This window comes from Marmota marmota, unplaced genomic scaffold, assembly GCF_001458135.2.
Source record: "Marmota marmota marmota unplaced genomic scaffold, marMar, whole genome shotgun sequence".
NCBI lineage: Eukaryota > Metazoa > Chordata > Mammalia > Rodentia > Sciuridae > Marmota > Marmota marmota.
In genome coordinates, this window is record NW_025999929.1 from 1,712,805 (window position 1) to 1,732,805 (window position 20,001).

General features: G+C 39.7%; 1 protein-coding gene across 1 annotated transcript in view; it reads right to left on the reverse strand.

The window, feature by feature from the left end:
* Positions 1-20,001, reverse strand: part of Gmds (GDP-mannose 4,6-dehydratase) — a 624,102-nt gene that overhangs the window by 131,440 nt on the left and 472,661 nt on the right. The gene's annotated exons all lie outside the window — the stretch shown is intronic.

Here is a 20,001-nt window from a genome sequence, read left to right on the forward strand (position 1 = left end):
GTGATGGATCACTCTAAATGTGGGACCCAGTCCCTGGCAGGAATCTGAAGATTAGTAGGAGCCTCTGTTGCACAAGAGCAAGAGCCAAGAATCCGCCCTTTTCTTTTCCATCAGACTATCTGTGGCCTCTGACCTATCAATTTCTAGGCATTTCCTCTGGGGTTCATATTGTACCAGACTCCAGTCTGGGAATGGGAAGAGAAAGGATATACAATTCCAGATTTATTTGTTATTACTGAATAGTTTACTGGTTTTAACAGAGGGAAAGGGCTTTGTTTAAATTTCCACTGAGCATAATTAATGGTTATTGACTGGTAAATGAAGAACAGGTGACACTCTGGATTAGAAGATAAATGATCCTATGTTCTGGTGTGATAATGGGTTAGTAATTTGCCACAGAGCTGAGGGTGAATGTGTCCCCATCATAATGCCAGATCATGTTCAGGAGACAAAGGCCCCTTGTGAGGAGGACTCGGCCACTCGCCTCAGTGTACAGCTGCATACGTTGATCTGCTCCATTTATTCTCTGATGGATGGCACAACTGAGGCAAAAGTTCACCCATTCTCACCTTCCTGTTCACATGCTGGACCACATGACCCATGACATAGCCGGGCCACAGTCTGACCAAATCGCCACCCAGCTTTGGCTTCTGACTGGAGAAGCGGTTTTGTGGTTACATCTTTTAGATGTCAGTCTTCTCTCTTTGTCTCTCAAGGAATCAAGGAGGAAAAGGACGGAGTCTTCCCACATTCTTTTGGTGCCCTTTAAGGATGTGACTGACTTATCCACTTCCTCAGATACTTATTTACTTTTAGTCCTGACCTGATTACCAGTGTGCATGAAAAAAATCCCAGGCCTTTTTATCCATCCCACAGGGAGGGAAGCAAATCAGTTAAGGAATGTACCAGAGCTTCAGATTCTTCAACATAAAAATGTCTCTCAATGGCAAATGAACAATGCAGTTTTCAAATCACATTGTACTTTTAAGACACATGAGGATTAAGGGAAATCTGACTCCATGCGATTGACATTGGATGACCAGGTTGAGATAGATACAAATGTTAGTTAGATTTGTACACATGCTCTCTTGTAACTACATAATTAATCCATTTTGTTCTACAAATCTAATAGAGATCAAAATAGAACTTTAATGTGAAAACTTAAAAATACAAACGCCCTTCTCACATTCTCCTATTCATAGGATTCAAATGATGAATGTGGAAGTGGCTCTGGAGGCCCCTGGTGATAAGTCGCCAGCTCTGGTGGCTGTTCACAGCTGGACCACTGAAGGAGAACACCCAAAGTACATCACCACAGCCGACTGACTACACCTGATTCCATGCATGCCTTTTGGGGTGTGATGTGTGTTTGTCTTAAAAGTCTAGATTCTACAATTGCTTCTACCTTGCCATTAACCTGCAGTTCAGTATCCAAACCACAAACACTTATTAACTGAGCTGGCATCCATGAATAACAAGATTTGTTAATCAAGGTTATGTTTAACTATGTGTATTTGATTGCTGCTTTTTTAGCCTTGTGCTTTCGTGCTTTATATGCTTCTGTCATAAAAACAAATTTTAAAATACAACTATATATACACATATATGTATATGTAAATGTTTTCTTTTTCAGAGGGGAAAGTCTATGAAATAATTCTGACAAAAATCATGGGGTCTAGGGTTATAGCTCAGTGGTGGAATGCTTGCCTAGCATGCACAAGGTCCTAGGTACCACAAACAAACAAACAAAAAAGTGAATTTGAACCCATGGAAATGAAAGTTCCAGATAAAGGATGCCAAGTGTGTCCACTCACACACACTGCATTGTTAAACAGTATCCAGTCACTATTTTCATGATGTTGGCCTGCAATATATAGTTTAGGTCAGCACCTCAAAGGGGTATTGTGGAAGGCCAGGCCTTAGACTTGGTGGGACCCATGTAGATGGGTCTCAGGATCAGCCTGAGAGAGTACTTCTACTCTGACATTTTTGGGAAATAAGAATCAAATGATCTTATCAAAACAAATAAAATGACATTGATAAAATCAAACAGCACAGAATCAGAGTCTGGACTTACGGAGCCCTCCATCTGTTTGCTTTCTTCATGGACAAAAACACTGTGACGTGTGGATTCCTTTCATTAAAGGTCTTTCAGACATTTTAAAGATAAAAAGTTACTGAATAGGCAAAGCTGATAGATGATAAATTAATAAAAGCATCAAAAAACCACAATACAATTTAGAAAGCTATATAGCCCTTGCTGCTTGTATTTTTGCTGTTAGTGTATCATTCCACATTGATATCACACATACTGAAAGAAAGAGGCTACATAAAAACTGACCCTGACCTTTATCCTTATTCTAGCCAGCCATACCAATCCAAAATCCAAAGTTGGGTTTCATTTTTTCTTTCCTGAAAACAATATGAAACTCAAAAGCTCCTAGTTATATGTTAATTATTCTAAACAATTTTTTTTTCTGGGATATCTGCTCTTTCAGAAGGCAGATCCTAGTTATTTTAGTTAACAGAACAGTTAGTATAATATAATCTAGTTACTTTTTTTTTTAACTCTGAGTATATTTATCTCTTTTATTTGTTCTATTTCTTTTCAGGCACACCAATTATGCATATGTTGTATCTCTGTTGTTGTGTCTTCTATATCTATCATCTCCTATCTAGTCATTTTAATGTTTTTTTCCTCATATTATTTTATGTGAGTTCCTCAAGGCTGTTTTCACACGATTGTTTCAAAAACATTTATTTTAAATTTTGCAGCTAATACAATATCATTTCCTTTTTCTCTTCTGTATCATTCCTGATCAATACCAGATTGCTTTATATCTCTTTACATAATTTTATTTAATCCAGGGAACATCAACCTTTTTTCTTGAAGGGTCAGACAGTAAACATTCTGGGCTCATGGGCACATGTTCTCTCCTAAGTATTCAGCTCTGATGATACAGCACAAAGCAGTCATAGACAGGATAGAAACAAATGACTCCAATAAAACACTATTTACAAAGCCCATAGACTGTAATTTCCCCACCTTGGCTCTAAGTAAACTTATCAAAAACCTGTTAGCTATAATTTCTTTGAGTCTATATGGAATAATGACCTGAGCTCAGGGATGTAAGTGTTTTGTTGTTACTGTTGTTTTGGTACTAAGGTTTAAACCCAGGGGTTTAAACTACTGAGCACATCCCAGCCCTTTAAATTTTGTTTTTGTTTTTGTACCAGGAATTCAACCCAGGGGAGATTTACCACTGAGACACATCCCCAGCACCACCCCCAACTTTAAAAAAAAAAAATTTACTTAGAGACAGGGTCTCGCTGAGTTGCTTAGGGCCTTGATGAGTTGCTGAGGTTGGCTTTGAACTTGTGATTCTCCTGTCTCTTCCTCCTGAGCTGCAGTGATTACAGGTATACACCACTTCCTTGGCTATGTATTCCTCTTTGAATAATGCCTCTTGATGGGTGTTGCTCCTCTGCTTCAATGATGTTTCTTCTCTTCTTACAGTTCTCTCTTCACTCCCTCACCCTCTTTGCCATAAGGTATAAATACTTGGGTGGCACCTTCCTAATTATTACTACACTTGAACAAGGCTGGCTGTGCTGAAAATTTTATCAGAAGGAACAGGAAAGTGCACTGAGGCCACTTGTGGCTTCACTGTAGACTGCTCCCAAGAACTCTTACCAAACTCATTCCAACCTTGGCCCAGGACATGGCTGCCAAAGTTTCTCAGCATTTTGCTGGGTAGTGTGGCTTACAGAATGGCCCATAAATCACAGGACTGCTGCAGTAATATCTGGCAATTAGCAATTGCTCCACCTTCACCCAGGACCCATGATCTGCAGTGTCCCTCTGCTAGAAGGTTGTGCCATAGACAATAATACTGGGCTTTAGCAACTCTCTTGCCACTCTGCAGTGCAGCAGCAGGTATTGATAAGGGTATTCCCTGCCTTTTTCTATGTCAGTATTTTGTGGGCAAAATTTAAAGGCTATATGAATAGTTCTTAGCATCTTCCATTATTTTTCTACAAATTTGTAGCATCTGTCTCAAATTCTTAATATCTTAGAATTCAAGTATGGCACATCTTATTTTTATAATGAAAATATAATTTCCTTTTTGCTATTTTATCCTTTTTCTTGATTTCACAGAGTTTCAAGGAAAGAGTGTTGAATGACAATACCCTCGGTTCAATATTTTAAAACCAATATTTCTCTATACATTCACTTTTACAGGACAATATCTTAAAGGATTAAACCTGTATAATTTAGTGAATATAGTGCTTGGCATAATATATTGTGAGGTTTTTAAAATTGATCTTATTAGTGCATTATAATTATACATATAGTGGGGTTCATTGTGATATATTCATATATGCAAAAAACACAATTTCCTTCCCTGCCTCGCTTCCCCTTTCTCCATCCTCTTATTCTTCTAGTCTTCTACTTATTTACACATACATTTTCATTTCATTGGTTCATTACAATATTACATAAAAGTGGGCTTCACTGTGGTATACTGAGCAAGTACATAAAGAGTTATGCCATCACATGCACCCCCAGGGTACATGTGTGAAAGAGCCTTAATGAAAAATGCACAAAGAAAGGTTGATACTCTTCTCTATTGTGACTTGATAAACCATGTCAAAACACAGTTGTCGCAATCTTTCTGTTGCTCATGATTCTAGAGTCAGGAGTTCAGGAGGGCTCAGGATACATGGCCTATCTTAGCTCCTGGTGGGTACGGATGGGTACTGTGAGACCATGAGGGCCTCTCTATGGCTGTGGGGGTACGGATGGTCTGTGAGACCATGAGGGCCTCTCTCCCAGGCCTGGCTGCCTCAGTTCTCTTCCACATGGCCGTCCTCCCCCAGACCCCACGTGGTGTCTCACCATTCTTTAAATTAGTCCAAGCTTCTTTACATGGTGTCAGCTCTCAACAAGGCAAGCAGAAGCTGCAAGGCCTTACAAACACCTGGCCTAGAAGTCAACCATGGTCACTTCCTATGCATACTACTGGTCACAGGGTTGAGTCTGAATTCAACAAAGGGGAAATAGAGTCTCCCCCATGACAAGAGGAGCAGTAAAAACACATTGCAAAAGACCTGCAGGATGGGTGGGATTGTTTCAGCCATCTCTAGGAAGAGTCTACCACAAAGGGCTATCTCCTAAAGACTATAATGTCAGTGGAATGATTTAATACAGCAGCAAGATTACTACATTTGTCTTTAATATAAGCATTATTGCTTTGACTTGCAGATTCTATGGAAAGGTCCATCTGTATTTAACAATGCTCAATGATAGGTTTCTATGAGGGTGAAAATAATTCACAGTATGGCACCTAGAATATGGAAGCACGCTTTCAGGTCACTGTAATTTGACAAATATTTTAACTTGGCTCAAACATTACTACTGTCACAACATACTTCCCAAAAGTGGTTGATTGTTTCCTGGAGCGCACCCAGCCACCTACCTCAGCCAGGTGTTTCCAATTACCTGCTCCCACTCGAATACCCAGGTAAGCCATACTAGAATTGGTTCCTGGCTCAACAGGAACAATATAAAAGCCCTGGATATGCTGGAGGAAGTTTCTTTACACTCATGACCACCTGATTGTCCATCTCTGTGCTCTTGGTTCCTGGCAATGCTGCCTAAACCTGTTCCTAGGAGGCCAGCTCTGACCTGGCCAGGTTCTTATCCTGCAAGCCTGTCCTGACCACCTGATTCTGACTCTGACCTTGGGAATTCAACTTCTGGGATGGTTCTAGGCCCTTGAATAGTGGGTCTCTAGGCCTTGCTGTGGGTCTCTTCTTTCCAGTGTTGGCAATCATTGTTACCAGTAAATTATTTTTATTTATTTATTTTTTTTAATTTTTTATTGTTGGTTGTTCAAAACATTACATAGTTCTTGATATATCATATTTCACACTTTGATTCAAGTGGGTTATGAACTCCCATTTTTACCCCGTATACAAATTGCAGAATCACATCAGTTACACATCCATTGATTTACATATTGCCATACTAGTGTCTGTTGTGTTCTGCTGCCTTTCCTATCCTCTACTATCCCCCCTCCCCTCCCCTCCCCTCTTCTCTCTCTACCCCCTCTACTGTCATTCATTTCTCCCCCTTGTATTATTTTCCCCTTTCCCCTCATTTCCTCTTGTATGAAATTTTGTACAACCCTGAGGGTCTCCTTCCATTTCCATGCAATTTCCCTTCTCTCTCCCTTTCCCTCCCACCTCTCATCCCTGTTTAATGTTAATCTTCTTCTCACGCTCTTCGTCCCTACTCTGTTCTTAGTTACTCTCCTTATATCAAAGAAGACATTTGGCATTTGTTTTTTAGGGCTTGGCTAGCTTCACTTAGCATAATCTGCTCTAATGCCTCCATTTCCCTGCAAATTCTATGATTTTGTCATTTTTTAATGCAGAGTAATACTCCATTGTGTATAAATGCCACATTTTTTTATCCATTCATCTATTGAAGGGCATCTAGGTTGGTTCCACAGTCTTGCTATTGTAAATTGTGCTGCTATGAACATCGATGTAGCAGTGTCCCTGTAGCATGCTCTTTTTAGGTCTTTAGGGAATAGACCTAGAAGGGAAATAGCTGGGTCAAATGGTGGTTCCATTCCCAGCTTTCCAAGAAATCTCCATACTGCTTTCCAAATTGGCTGCACCAATTTGCATTCCCACCAGCAATGTACAAGTGTACCCTTTTCCCCACATCCTCTCCAGCACTTGTTGTTGTTTGACTTCATAATGGCTGCCAATCTTACTGGAGTGAGATGGTATCTTAGGGTGGTTTTGATTTGCATTTCTCTGACTGCTAGAGATGGTGAGCATTTTTTCATGTACTTGTTGATTGATTGTATGTCCTCCTCTGAGAAGTGTCTGTTCAGGTCCTTGGCCCATTTGTTGATTGGGTTGTTTGTTCTCTTATTGTCTAATTTTTTGAGTTCTTTGTATACTCTGGATATTAGGGCTCTATCTGAAGTGTGAGGAGTAAAGATTTGTTCCCAGGGTGTAGGCTCCCTATTTACCTCTCTTATTGTTTCTTTTGCTGAGAAAAAACTTTTTAGTTTGAGTAAGTCCCATTTGTTGATTCTAGTTATTAACTTTTGTGCTATGGGTGTCCTATTGAGGAATTTGGAGCCCGACCCCACAGTATGTAGATCGTAGCCAACTTTTTCTTCTATCAGACGGCGTGTCTCTGATTTGATATCAAGCTCCTTGATCCATTTTGAATTAACTTTTGTGCATGGCGAGAGAAAGGGATTCAGTTTCATTTTGTTGCATATGGATTTCCAGTTTTCCCAGCACCATTTGTTGAAGATGCTATCCTTCCTCCATTGCATGCTTTTAGCCCCTTTATCAAATATAAGATAGTTGTAGTTTTGTGGATTGGTTTCTGTGTCCTCTATTCTGTACCATTGGTCCACCCGCCTGTTTTGGTACCAGTACCATGCTGTTTTTGTTACTATTGCTCTGTAGTATAGTTTGAAGTCTGGTATCGCTATACCGCCTGATTCACACTTCCTGCTTAGCATTGTTTTTGCTATTCTGGGTCTTTTATTTTTCCATATGAATTTCATGATTGCTTTCTCTATTTCTACAAGAAATGCCGTTGGGATTTTGATTGGCATTGCATTAAATATTAGAGAACTTTTGGTAATATCGCCATTTTGATGATGTTAGTTCTGTCCTATCCATGAACAGGGTATATTTTTCCATCTTCTAAGATCTTCTTCTATTTCTCTCTTTAGGGTTCTGTAGTTTTCATTGTATACGTCTTTCACCTCTTTTGTTAGGTTGATTCCCAAGTATTTTATTTTTTTTTTTGAGGATATTGTGAATGGAGTGGTTGTCCTTATTTCCATTTCAGAGGATTTGTCGCTGATATACAGGAATGCCTTTGATTTATGCGTGTTGATTTTATAGCCTGCCACTTTGCTGAATTCATTTATTAGCTCTAATAGTTTATTTGTAGACCATTTTGGTTACCAGTAAATTAAAACTATATACAAGCTGGGTGTGGTAGCTCACCTAGCCAGTCCCAGCAACTTGGGAGGTTGAGACAGGAGGATCATAAGTTCGAGGTCAGTCTCAGCAATTTAGTGATACCCTGTCTCAAAATAAAAAAATAAAAATGGCTGGGGGTGTAGCTCAGGGATAGAACATACGTGGGTTCAATCCCCAGTGCCATAATACATATATCATGTACTAACAGATACAACTTCATAAGGTTAGTGTACAATAGCACTGTCCAGTAGAAATATAAAGTGGGCCACATATATGTAATTTAAAATTTTCTATTAGTCACATGAAAAAAGTAAAAAGAATGGTGCAGTGGATTTAAATGGTTTATTTAACCCAATATATTGAGTATGTTATTCTTTCAATATAATACACTATTGAGAAACTTGACACACCTTTACTAAATACTTAGTCTTCGAAGTTCAATGTGTATTTTGCACTCAATAGTACATCTCAGTTCAGAAGAGTGACAGTCTGAGTGTAGCACAGGAGGCTGGTGGCTGCCCCAGTGGACAGTGCAGGGCTAGAGAAGCTGCTTCATTTTAAGGAAGGAGGGGAAACTCAACTATGTGATGCGATACCTAATCCTACCTGCTCAACCTGCAGAGACACTGCCAGGAGATGCCTTCTCACCTTCCCCAGCACACAACTGGAGGAATAAGCCCCTCTCCTCCCTCCTTTGTAACTGTTTCCACCCCCTGACTCCTATAGCTATTTCACTGGTAACTAGGAAAGAAAGCAAACTTCAAAAGCAGTACAAGTAGCTCCTAGTTCACGGGCACTGGCATTTGAGTACCTGCCTCATTCATCCACAGATGGGCAGGCATATCACACTCCCCCCTCCAGCTGGGGTACCTGGGAGTTAACACCTAAGGAGCATTTATAGGTCTGGTAAAAAGTAGTGTTGAAGAAAGGAAGCAGGAGTACTCAAATTTAACAGGCATTAGGATCATCTGGAAAGTTAAAACACAGATTGCTGGTCCTCTCAAGCCCCAGAGTTTCCGATTCAGGCCTGGGATTGAAACAGAGAGCATACATTCGTAACAGGTTCCAAGGGGAAGCCAGGGCAGCTACTCTAGGAACCACACTGAGAGTTTGGGCAGTGGCAGACTTGGAATCAGACCACTGCTTCAACTCCAGGCTGCTACTTAATGGGCAACTTCTGGGGAGTTACTTAATCTTCCGGTGCTTTGGTAAAATGAGACTCCTACCTCATGGGGTTGATTTTAGGATTAAATTAGCTAACATATGTAAAGTGCCTGGAACTGTGCCGGGGACATAGGAAGTGCTAAAGAACTACTATTTATCACCAGGATGATGATGACAACAATGATTACGTAGTTTGAGGGAGCTATTAGTGCCTGGGAGAATCAAATTCATCTCCATGACCAAATTCTTGCACCCATAAATGGCAAGGGGAGGGAAGGATATAGGGTGGGGTAAATTAAATCCCAAGTCTGTTAGTCAGAGCCACAGAATTTTATAGCTGGAAGGGGCCTCAGAGATGTTCTCATTTAGTTCAACTCATTCTAAAGATGAAGCAACTGAAACCAGAGAGATTAAGTGGCTCGCCTAAAGTCACATACCTACTTGTGCCAGAGCTGGGACTACAGTCTCGACTCACCTTCTATTCTTTCTACTGCATTATGCTCATGTGCATTTTCCTGCAGAGACTCTGATTCAAAAGCTGGCTAGGAACTGCTATACACTAACCTGGGGACCAACCAGGCAGTCAGTAAATATTTATGGAGTGCCTGGCAGGTACCAGGCACTATGCTAGAGTATGGATATACACTAGACAGTGACAGACAAGGCAGACACTGTGCTGGGCCTGGGGACTTCCAATATTTATATAGGAAAAAGATTTTACCATCCAGCATCTTATTTAAGGAAAGACTTGTGGGACACAGGCTCCAGGTAGTACCTGGGAGCCAGCAGGTATAGGTCCTTTCTAAGCCCTCCATCTGATAAGTAAGACTGTCCCTACCCACTGCTCTAGCCAAAGGGGTGAACCAGTAATCTGTCCCTGTGCCTCCTGCCCTACCAACCCCCTTATTGTATAGGGGGACTTAGCATATTCTGGGCCAATCAGAGTCTCAGAGACATCTGTAGGAAGAGATACAAAGTCTAAAATAGCAAGACAGCATCAAGCACTGGAGTTGTGTGAGACCTGCCTGGCCCCGAGCTGGTCCTAAAGATTTCCTAGATGCTGGCCTGCAATCAACATGAATGAAAAAGGAAGCCAGTTACATTTAAGAAAATATTGATTGTCACAGTTATATATGAACATATTGCTATGGGAGGAAAGAAATTACACAGTATGTGCATGTATACACAGCCATACGCAGCAAAAATACACATCGATACACAAAGAATAATTTAGGGAAATCCCTTCCTCTCAGTAAGGGCCTGTCTTCATTACTGAAAACTAAACAACAAAAACAACAACAAAATCCCTTTTGTTCCCCATGATTTAAAATAAAGATCAAGAGTGTGTCCACAAATTTGATTAAGAAGTAAACAGATGATCAAGGGAGATTTAAAAAAAAACTTAAGTCTATACAATTCTAGATAAAATCAAGATAAGGTAGAAAAGCAAGTTAATGACAAATTAACATTTGCAAAATATTAAACTTATGAAGTATTTGAAAATTCTGAACTATCCAAAAATATTAAAAAAATCTTTATAGAGAAATAGAGAAACTGAAATTATCAAACACTGGCAAGTGAGCTTTTTTTTCAGTAACAAACATTTTCAGTAGTTTGACAAGTATCAATGACTGTTCAAGGCTGTTAACCCAAAGAAACTTCTCTATTACCATACAACACCATAAGCAGCATCTCAGAGGCAAACGCTAAAGGCTAAGCTCTGAGAAGTACCCTTTTCTGTTAATATAACACAAGATTTTTCACATTCATTTCATGTGAATGAACAATGTCTTCATTGTTTTCCTGAACACTAATTTAGTGTTGTATTTTTTTTGCTTGTGTCAATGAGTGTCAAAATATTGTTCTTTTAATACATGAAAGTATTTGCATAGAGCTTTATTACTGATCTTCAGATGCTAGCCAGAGGCGAAACAGAACAGAGACGCTCCAGTTGGGAAATCTCACTAGCAATGAAAAGCAAGAGTCTTTAACATATTCTGCTTTCCTGCCAGTTTTTTTCCCCCCCAAGTACACAATAATTTATTTACCTCACAATTGGTAAGATTAAAAGCAACGTCGGAGATGACAAAACTGTACTCCAACTATACGAATTCATTTTCTTAAAAATGAAACAGAAAGTTTGCAATGAGGAATACAAAAACTCCAAGAGGAAGTTCTAAGATCCTGACATGAATTAAAAAACAATATAATATAAACCAATTATAGAAAAGCCAAGAAACACAAGATGCTTCAACAGTGAACTGAGAAACACCAGGGCAGTTTTTGTTAAGTTTTGTCTTTCTGCATCAGTTCATCATTAAGCATTCTACTGCTTGTAGTTGTTCACATTTATTCCAATTACTAAGAAAAACAAAGATATCGCATCTGCTGTCTCCTCAAACCTGAAGAGTCCATGACCAGGTATCCATTTTTCAATTTGGATTTTTCCCACCCTAGCACTAATTATATTGTCATTTGGTGTTGCCTGAAAGACAAAATGCCCTTTCACAGAGGCGCGGACTCCAGCTGATGGGTTACTCACGACGAAACTGAAGGGCTGTACCCAGGCTGCGGTCAGGGCAGAGCAGCCCAGAGCTAGTGCCAGGCAGGCTGGGGAAGGCCACGCTCGAATCTCGAGCAGCCAGACCAGCCTTTCAAGTCAAGTGTTGGCTTGTATACACGTAAGTTAATCAGCTATGAAATCACCACCACAATGTTCTTATTGATCACACAGGCCTTATGATGTAACCTCTTGGCCAGGAGAGGATTTGTGCTTCATTCTTTCAGCCTTCAACCTTCAGAGAAAGAGCACTGTGAGAGGGGTTCATGAGAAGGGAGATGTTAGCTTTGGGATCTGAATCTTCCTTGGAAAATGGTCAACCTTCAGGGTCTCTGAAATGAAGTGTACCATGTCCCAGAACATTCACTTCCCATCACATGCTCATTCAAAGAATCTGATGGTGTTTTCACTGCGTTGTATATATAGAGTAAAAGATTATTAATAAAGTATCAAGCTGATAAAATTTCAAAATATAATTTTAACTGTGTTTCCCCAAAAATGTTGTTTTTGCTTTGAGACTCTAGGAAACTTTGATCATTTTATTTATAGCTCAATAGTATCAAAGAGAACTACTGAACATTTGCTCTGAAGAATCATAAATTTATATTTTAAAAAGCTGGTAACTTAAAGTACGACTATGTGTGCAGTCAGAATATTGATTTTACTGCTCTTGCAAATGAGCCAGTAGACATACATGGTATTCATACTTTCTGCTTACTCTTCAGATCTCATTTCAGTTACATTATTTCTGAGATCAGTCATGGAGTTTGGAAAACCTAGGTGAGGGAGGGCAACTTGTGCTGCCGGAGTTTCAGGATGTGCTGAGATGTTGGCAAATGTGGGCCATGGGGTCATTCAGAAACATGCCAGTAAATGAAAGAAACTTTTCCCAGTAGGCCAGCCCTGTTGTTCTGTCCCCTGAAATGTATTCTCTTAGCCAAAATGAAAAACAATGAATTCAGCTCTCAGTCCATACTTCAGTTTTAAGTTCAGCAAGTAGGCTGAAGAATCACTGAATTAAGACTTTTTAAGAGTGATATTCAGTAAATCAACTCTCCAAGGGCACATATATAAAACCCTGTGCCTCCCCTGAGAGTGCAATGTCTGCCAGGTGACAAATGTCCCCTTTCAGTGAGCCACTCTCACTCTTGGGGTAGGCCTACAGATTTTATATGCAGACGTGAGAGACATTCTCAGTGTGAGAATTAATCTATTGACCATAGGACCAGTCACCATCACTCCTTTCTTTTTTCTTTCTTTCCCGTAGATTGTCCTGTGTGTGACTGACTCCAGAAAAAAACAGGAATGGAAAAAAAATTCAAGTATTGTTATTTCCATCAGTAAAATGAACTGCAGGTTTACTTTCAGGGGAACAATGGAACATTCTAGTCCCATGGTGGCCTGAAGCACTTCAAAGCAAAGAGAACCAATTTCTCCATTTGCGCGACGTATTTCTAGCTCTCACTCAGTGTTAGAGTAGTCTAAAACTTTGCTAGGACCACTGAGAAAGGGATGGGTTGCTCTTAAGTGTGCACATTGCCCCCCAGCTGGGTGGGTTCACAGGGAGGAAACAGCGCCATCTGCTGGAATGGCAGTATGTTGGTGCAAAGGCCCCTGTGCCGCCCAACAACCCCCTGCCAACTTGAAGGGCTTATAGGAGAAAATGGACCACAGAAAGGGAGAGGCACCCAGGCCTGCCTGCTTCTTGGCTGGTTCAATTTCTCAGAGTACAACTTGGGCTGGAGGGTTAGGGTGAAGGAAAAAGAAAAGTTGTGTGTGTGTTTGTTTAAAATATCATGCTCCCCCCAGTGACAACAGTGCTGGTATCTTAGGAGGCCTTTCTGCGATACTGCATGTACTTTTACACAAGATGAGAGACAGTTATTTAAAGCTGGGGGTGTGTTGGAAGAAAGAATACAAAAACATGCACTCAAAATAAAAGTTTGTATGCAGGATGTAAGAGCTGAGCGATTCACAGGGGCAAAAGGTCTTAAGTGCTTGTTCATCTTTCCAAATTAAGTCTTTTTTTTTTTTTTTAAATAGAAAAATGGGTAGTGATAAAGGACAGTGTTTATGTTTTGTCATGAAAAGAACTTGGACTGAAGTCCTCAGGCTTTGGGTCCTACCACTAAACAGGCCTGTGACTTTAGACAACTTCCTTAACTTATTTCACCCTTGATTTTCTTCCATAGGTTGTAGGGTTTTAGATATCCCATCAGAAAATATATTGAGAGCCCTTTGTGATCTACCAAGTGTTATTGCTATTATAAATGATAATATTATTGGAGAAAATTCCTGGGTTAATGCCTGAGAGATCACTACTCCAGAGCGATCATGGAGATATGATGTGATAATTCCACGGGCTGTTATCATACCAAACACAAAAACACAGCATTTTTCAGAGCACTAATTCCTTTAAAAAATGTTTTAGAACGGAATCTGGGGTTTCAACATTTCCATCCTTAAGAATTTCTGATTCCCTGCCTGAAAGAGGTCGGTGTGTTCAAGTTTCAAAAGAGCATAAAAATGCTGGCAATTTACAGATATATCCTATGCATGGGTTTCTTTCACTTCAAGAAAACAGATTCACGTTATAGAATAGATATTCTTGAGGAGCTGTCTTGTCTCTGAATAGTTAGCTGCATTCATTATTGTTAGTTAGTACTCCTTTGTTAACAGTATTCTTAAATAGTGAACAGATGTTGACAAAGTTATTTTTTCCAACACGATTTCTCAATGAAGAAGAAAAACCCATAAGTGTGGCCTGAACTGAGGAGTAAGTAGAAGATTTAAACAAATTAAATCTTTTAAAAGACAGAAACCAAACCAAACAAAAATAAAACAGAAACCCTTTTAAAACAGATCAGTTAACTGGAGACTGTGCTGTTTGGATCCAAATTCTAAGTTCAACACACTAGCAACTCTAATGCCATCCTTTATTCAACATCGTTTTCCTAATTATCTTGGTCTAAGTGTTTCCAAACTTTATTGTTTATTTTGGCACAAAGTGTTCCTAGCTCCTCCAATGCTCTTCCTAGAGCTGGGATGGTGTTAACAAGGTTAGGTGGGAACACAACCCATTAACAGGCAGTCAGGGCTGTGGTCTGAAAACCCTTCAAACAGATAAGACCTAGGAAGACAGCAAGACTGAGGCCCAGGAAAGAGTTCCTTTGCCACCAGTCGAGGTGCAAATAAATAAGGATTCCCCCAATGTTTCTTACAAACAACATTCATTCATTTCATCATCTAATTTTACAGATGGAGAAACTGAGACATGCTTGAAGGACTGACCTGCAACAGGGTCACAGGGAGGCCGAGCAGGAACAGAAGGCAAATTTCCTGGTCTCTGGGCCAGTTTTCCACCCAATCTACCCCGTTGAAATGAAACGGCAGAAGCTTAGTTTTGATAAGCAGTTCCATGAAAACACATCCTGTGCCAGAGTCTCTCTGGTGCCCAAAGACACTCCCTGGTGGGGTGTTAGAGCTTGGAGTCCTTTAACTCCTTCAGCACACTGGGGATGGGTTAGAAGACAGCTAGAAAGCCAGAAGTTCTGGGGAAGGCACTTTCTGTGACCCCCACATGGGACCCTCTGCCCTGTCCCACGTTGTAGCCCTGACACTGAGGGCCAAGGTGTGGAAGCCTTTTCCCTGGGTCCTATGAAACATGCCTGGTCTCCTGATTAACACCCTACCTCAGCCACATGTCCTTTATCACTGTGGTCAGACTAGCTGCACTTTATGAAAACTGTATGTGAAATGGGGGCGGGTATTTGAAGCAGAGGACGATTCTTATCTTTACAAAGGGATTCTGTTTAAAAGCAATCCTCTCAGTGCATCCGAATTCTTGCTTGATTCTATGATGATTATTGTTATTTTCTATTTTTAATAGAGAAGCTACACTGAATTACTAAACTGAACAGGAGCAAAGATCCTGTGGAAGCTTCCTTTGAGCTTTAGAGATAAGGAATGTGGACTCCCTAGAAGGTGTTCCAGATGGCTGCAGACAGGCCACGTGTCAGAACCCATACCTTCTATCTGCAGGCCAAGTACCTTTCTAGGTCACCATGATGAAGAGAACCTTGAGAATTACAATGGAAGCCAATGAAGAAATGGGTGTTTACATGACTGCTTTTACACAGAAATCAGGAATAACAAACTTTCTAGTACACATAGTACCTTGCTTTGAAAAGGGACTTTTTGAGTTTAAATAGCACCAGAACAAGGGTCTGAGACAGGGCTGGCTACTCCTGCCTCCAGGACTCTGGCTGGGCTCACTCAGGCCGCCAGCAGTCCATGCTCTTTTGCTGGAGTCTGGACAGTCCAGCTGACAGTCCCCACACGAGAAGATGAAGCCAGCCTCACCATATCTTTTGGCTATTTAAGGAGAGTCACATATCTGATATGCTAAAAACCAAGAGTTGCATTAAAAACAAAAATTCAAACTTTAACAGTTGGCTAAACTGTTAAACACAGCCTCCCAATAGGCCAGAGCTGGTCCTCTGCTTCTGCCTAACTCTCCCTCCTTACACAGGACCCTGATGAGAGCGAAGTTTTCTCCCAGGGAACCTAAGTGTCAAGTCAAGCAGGGATCCCCCAAACCTTCCTATGCCATCACTGCAGGGCACGCTGAACTTTATCTAGCTTAGTAGAAAATAAAATTGACAAATTATAAAATGTGGCTTCTTAGATGTATTTACAATATAGATCCCAAATTTAATAATGTTCTTGTTTTCCTACTTTTGTGAAATTCTTCATATAGGAAATGTAAACCACAAAAGGGGATATGATTTTAAAACTAGAAACACATTTTTCAACTCTACTCCCCTATTTCATTAAATGTGCAAGAGAAAACATCCTTCGTAAAATAGCTAATATAATTACAAAATAATTAGTCGCAGAAGTCCTATGTAATGAAAAACAACAACAACCCATAAATTTCAGTCATCAAAAATCAGGGAGCTCATTATATGAGAAATTAAAAAAATATCAGTTTGTTGAAAGTAAAATCTGAGTTTGAGGCACAAAAAATAGCCAGAGAAATCAAGGATTACTTCAACCTTATGTGCACATCCAGATAACAAAAAAACCCGACAAAACAGAACATGCCACAGCGGGACCTCCCTAGAATTCTTCTCTGCACTGCCACCTCTCCCCAGTCCCCAGACTGACCCCTGAGTCAAGCCAGATGGGACTGAGAGACGTCAAGCAAGTGCCGAAAAGGTGACTTGCATCTCTGGCAGCCGAGTCTGGAGCGAGTTTCTCTGCAAATTCTCTGGGGGTTGCTGCTTTCCAATTTCTCAGGAATGTTTAATTCTCCTCATCCCTTCACTGCATCTCTCTGGAGAGGTCAGGGAAGCCTGTGACATCCCCGGAGGGCACTGCCTAACTAAATTAGCATGAGATAACTTTGGACTCTCTCCCAAACACAAAAATACAAGGGAGAGAATTTCATTAAAAGCAGAAGACTAGGTGATCCAAGTTAATCCCAGCTCTGAGCTGCTGTAGAAATGTTCGGTGTTTATATTTTGACTCTCTCTGTGACAGTTCACTGACTGTAATGCCATCCATGTTACGTGTACAACTTGGCCTCAGCCAGCCAAATCTTGGTTTCATAATAAAGGTAAAAAGTGGGTTTGATGGTGTTAAAATAAGTATTTAGCCTGTTTATGTGTTAGTATATGAAGCAGAGGATCCAGGGGTCAAAAATAAACATTTTAGTACTTTGGCCTTTAAATATCTTTTAAATCAGGAAACAGGAAACTTTAATAGGTAACATGAGTCATTACCATATGTATGTGTGTAAACATGGGAATATCTAATGTCAATTTAGGAAGGCATATAATGTCATGAAGATATGCTTTCTATTATATCTACAAATGTTTAAAAGAAAACATTGTAAATATTTAGAGTGATAGTATAATTAATGAGATATGTTCAAAATGCACAAGGATAACAATTTCATCATTTGTTTCTAAAAATCTTAATTGGAAGGATAGCTCCAGAAAAGGTATCAGTGTAACTGTGTGGTTGACAAAATATGTTAGATAAAATGTCAAAGAATCCAAACTTACATGTATACCTTAGAATTCTTCTGCTTTAACAAAGGAAGTATGATGTCTATGAATTCTTTAATGAATGAATGTTTCTTGTTAGCTACTATCTCATAATTCATATTATAGTTTGCTTTGATTTTTAAAATCTTTTGTTTAATTTGAATATTCATCACTTTTGAAAATTGGAACCTCATAATTATTATTCCTCTATTACATTTTACAGGCTAAATGACAGAGGGTTGTATTTTCCATTTTTGTATACATCCAGACATTTTCCATTTTGAATTCATTTTAGTATTCCTTGACTGTTGTAAGAGATAAAAGATAAAGAATAATATGCCCAGGATGAGATATTATGGGTTACTATATCTGATCATATTACATTCTATAGAGAGTAATAAAATTATTTGCTAGTATATTGTACTTTATATTAGGTGAACTACTGACCTAATTAGTTCCTAGAAAAGTCCTCTATTTTGACTTGGTGATTCTGTGCATTGTGAACCTAACAATTTCACTTTTACGTCACAATGACATACACAAACTGAACACATACTATACACCAGGATTGGGTTTACAGAGATAAAGAAGAAATGGACCCTTCTTTCAGAAACATCCAGTGTAAGAAGGTATACAGTTTAACTTGTGAGTAAATAAAATGCCTGAATTTCAATTATTAAGAAACGCTCTCAAAGATGAGAAATAAAGAAAATGATGTTTTAGCCTCTGCTGAGTTACTTCTCACATGAAGTGAAAGTCATACTCACACTGAAGCTATAAAAACAAGTGACATAGGAAATGCAAGGATGGAATTGATTGGCATACTGTAATTTCCTGCCTTTCTTTTCAACCCATCATTGCATTTTCAAGATGGCTGGCGGAACTCAGTGAAATCCTTGGCCGCAGAACTATACTATTAATCAGCCAACAGGAAAAATGAGGCCAAGCTTCAACATTATTAGTTCTAAGCTCTAACAAATCAAAATCAGTTGGCTCAGACACAAAATATTCATATCTCTTAGGTAACACATAGGTTAAATCTAGCTCTCTGCCGATTATTATCTTTTGGTAAGAAATGCTAAATAAACCCCTTCAAACTTTTTGTGGCTATTTGATTTTTTTTTTTTTTTTGTAGAAGTGATTATTAACTTTACTTGTGTTTGAACTCCTTTGAGAATGATAAAAAGTAAGAAAGATGAATTTTTCCTTGAAAGAGACACACATGTGAGTCTACACATGATACTTTCCCCTAAGACAGCAGTGGATTCATGATATTTTTAGACCCTAGGTTAGAAAATTTTGAGTTACAGACATAGTTCACAATTTCTACTGATCTTTCACTCATTCGTGAAACCCATCTTGCATACTTTTACTGAAGGCCTAGTTTAAGGCACTATACTAAAAGCTGTGTGGGACACAAAGGGAATATCAAAGAGAGTCCCGGCAGTGGAGAGCCTGACCATGGAGCAGGTACAGGATGAAATTGGAGACACTCTCCACACAACTGCTCCAGAGAGCCTCTGGGATGGCAGCTTCCTCCTTGGTGATTTGGAGTCTGTAACCTGCCAGCACATAGAGTGAGACAATGCAAGGGCACAGTGCTTGCTTTGTCAATGGGAAACCACTGTGCAAATGTTAGCTGTTGGTTTTATGAAGTCACACTTGCTTTCCTGTTTTGAGAGCCAACCATTCAGTGGTAAAGCAGAAATTTATACCAGGAAAGTGAAAGCGAGATGCCATAGAATTAATCAAAAGCATCCTTACAAATTTTCTTCATGAGGATAGAGGATAAATACCAAAAGCTACCAGTCAACTGTTTAGTAAAGGTTATTAAAATGATGATCCAGTAAGAAAATTAAACTGCTAAGGTAATAATTGAATAAGTATTTGCTACAGAGTATAGCATGGAGTTTTAGCTGTGATTTTATGTAAACTGTGTCCCCTCCCCCTATCCCCCTCCACATTTTCAAGCAATCCCAGACAGGTTTGATCTATGCAAAATAATGAGTTACTTGCTGGGTGAGTACTGTGGCACATGCCTGTCATCCCAGTGATTCAAAGGCTGAGGCAGGAAGATCACAAGTTTGAGGCCAGCCTCAGCAATTTAGCAAGTCCCTAAGCAAATTAGCAAGACCCTGTCCCCCCCGCCCAAAGCCAAAGCAGGCAGGAGATGAGCTCAGTGGTAAGCAACTC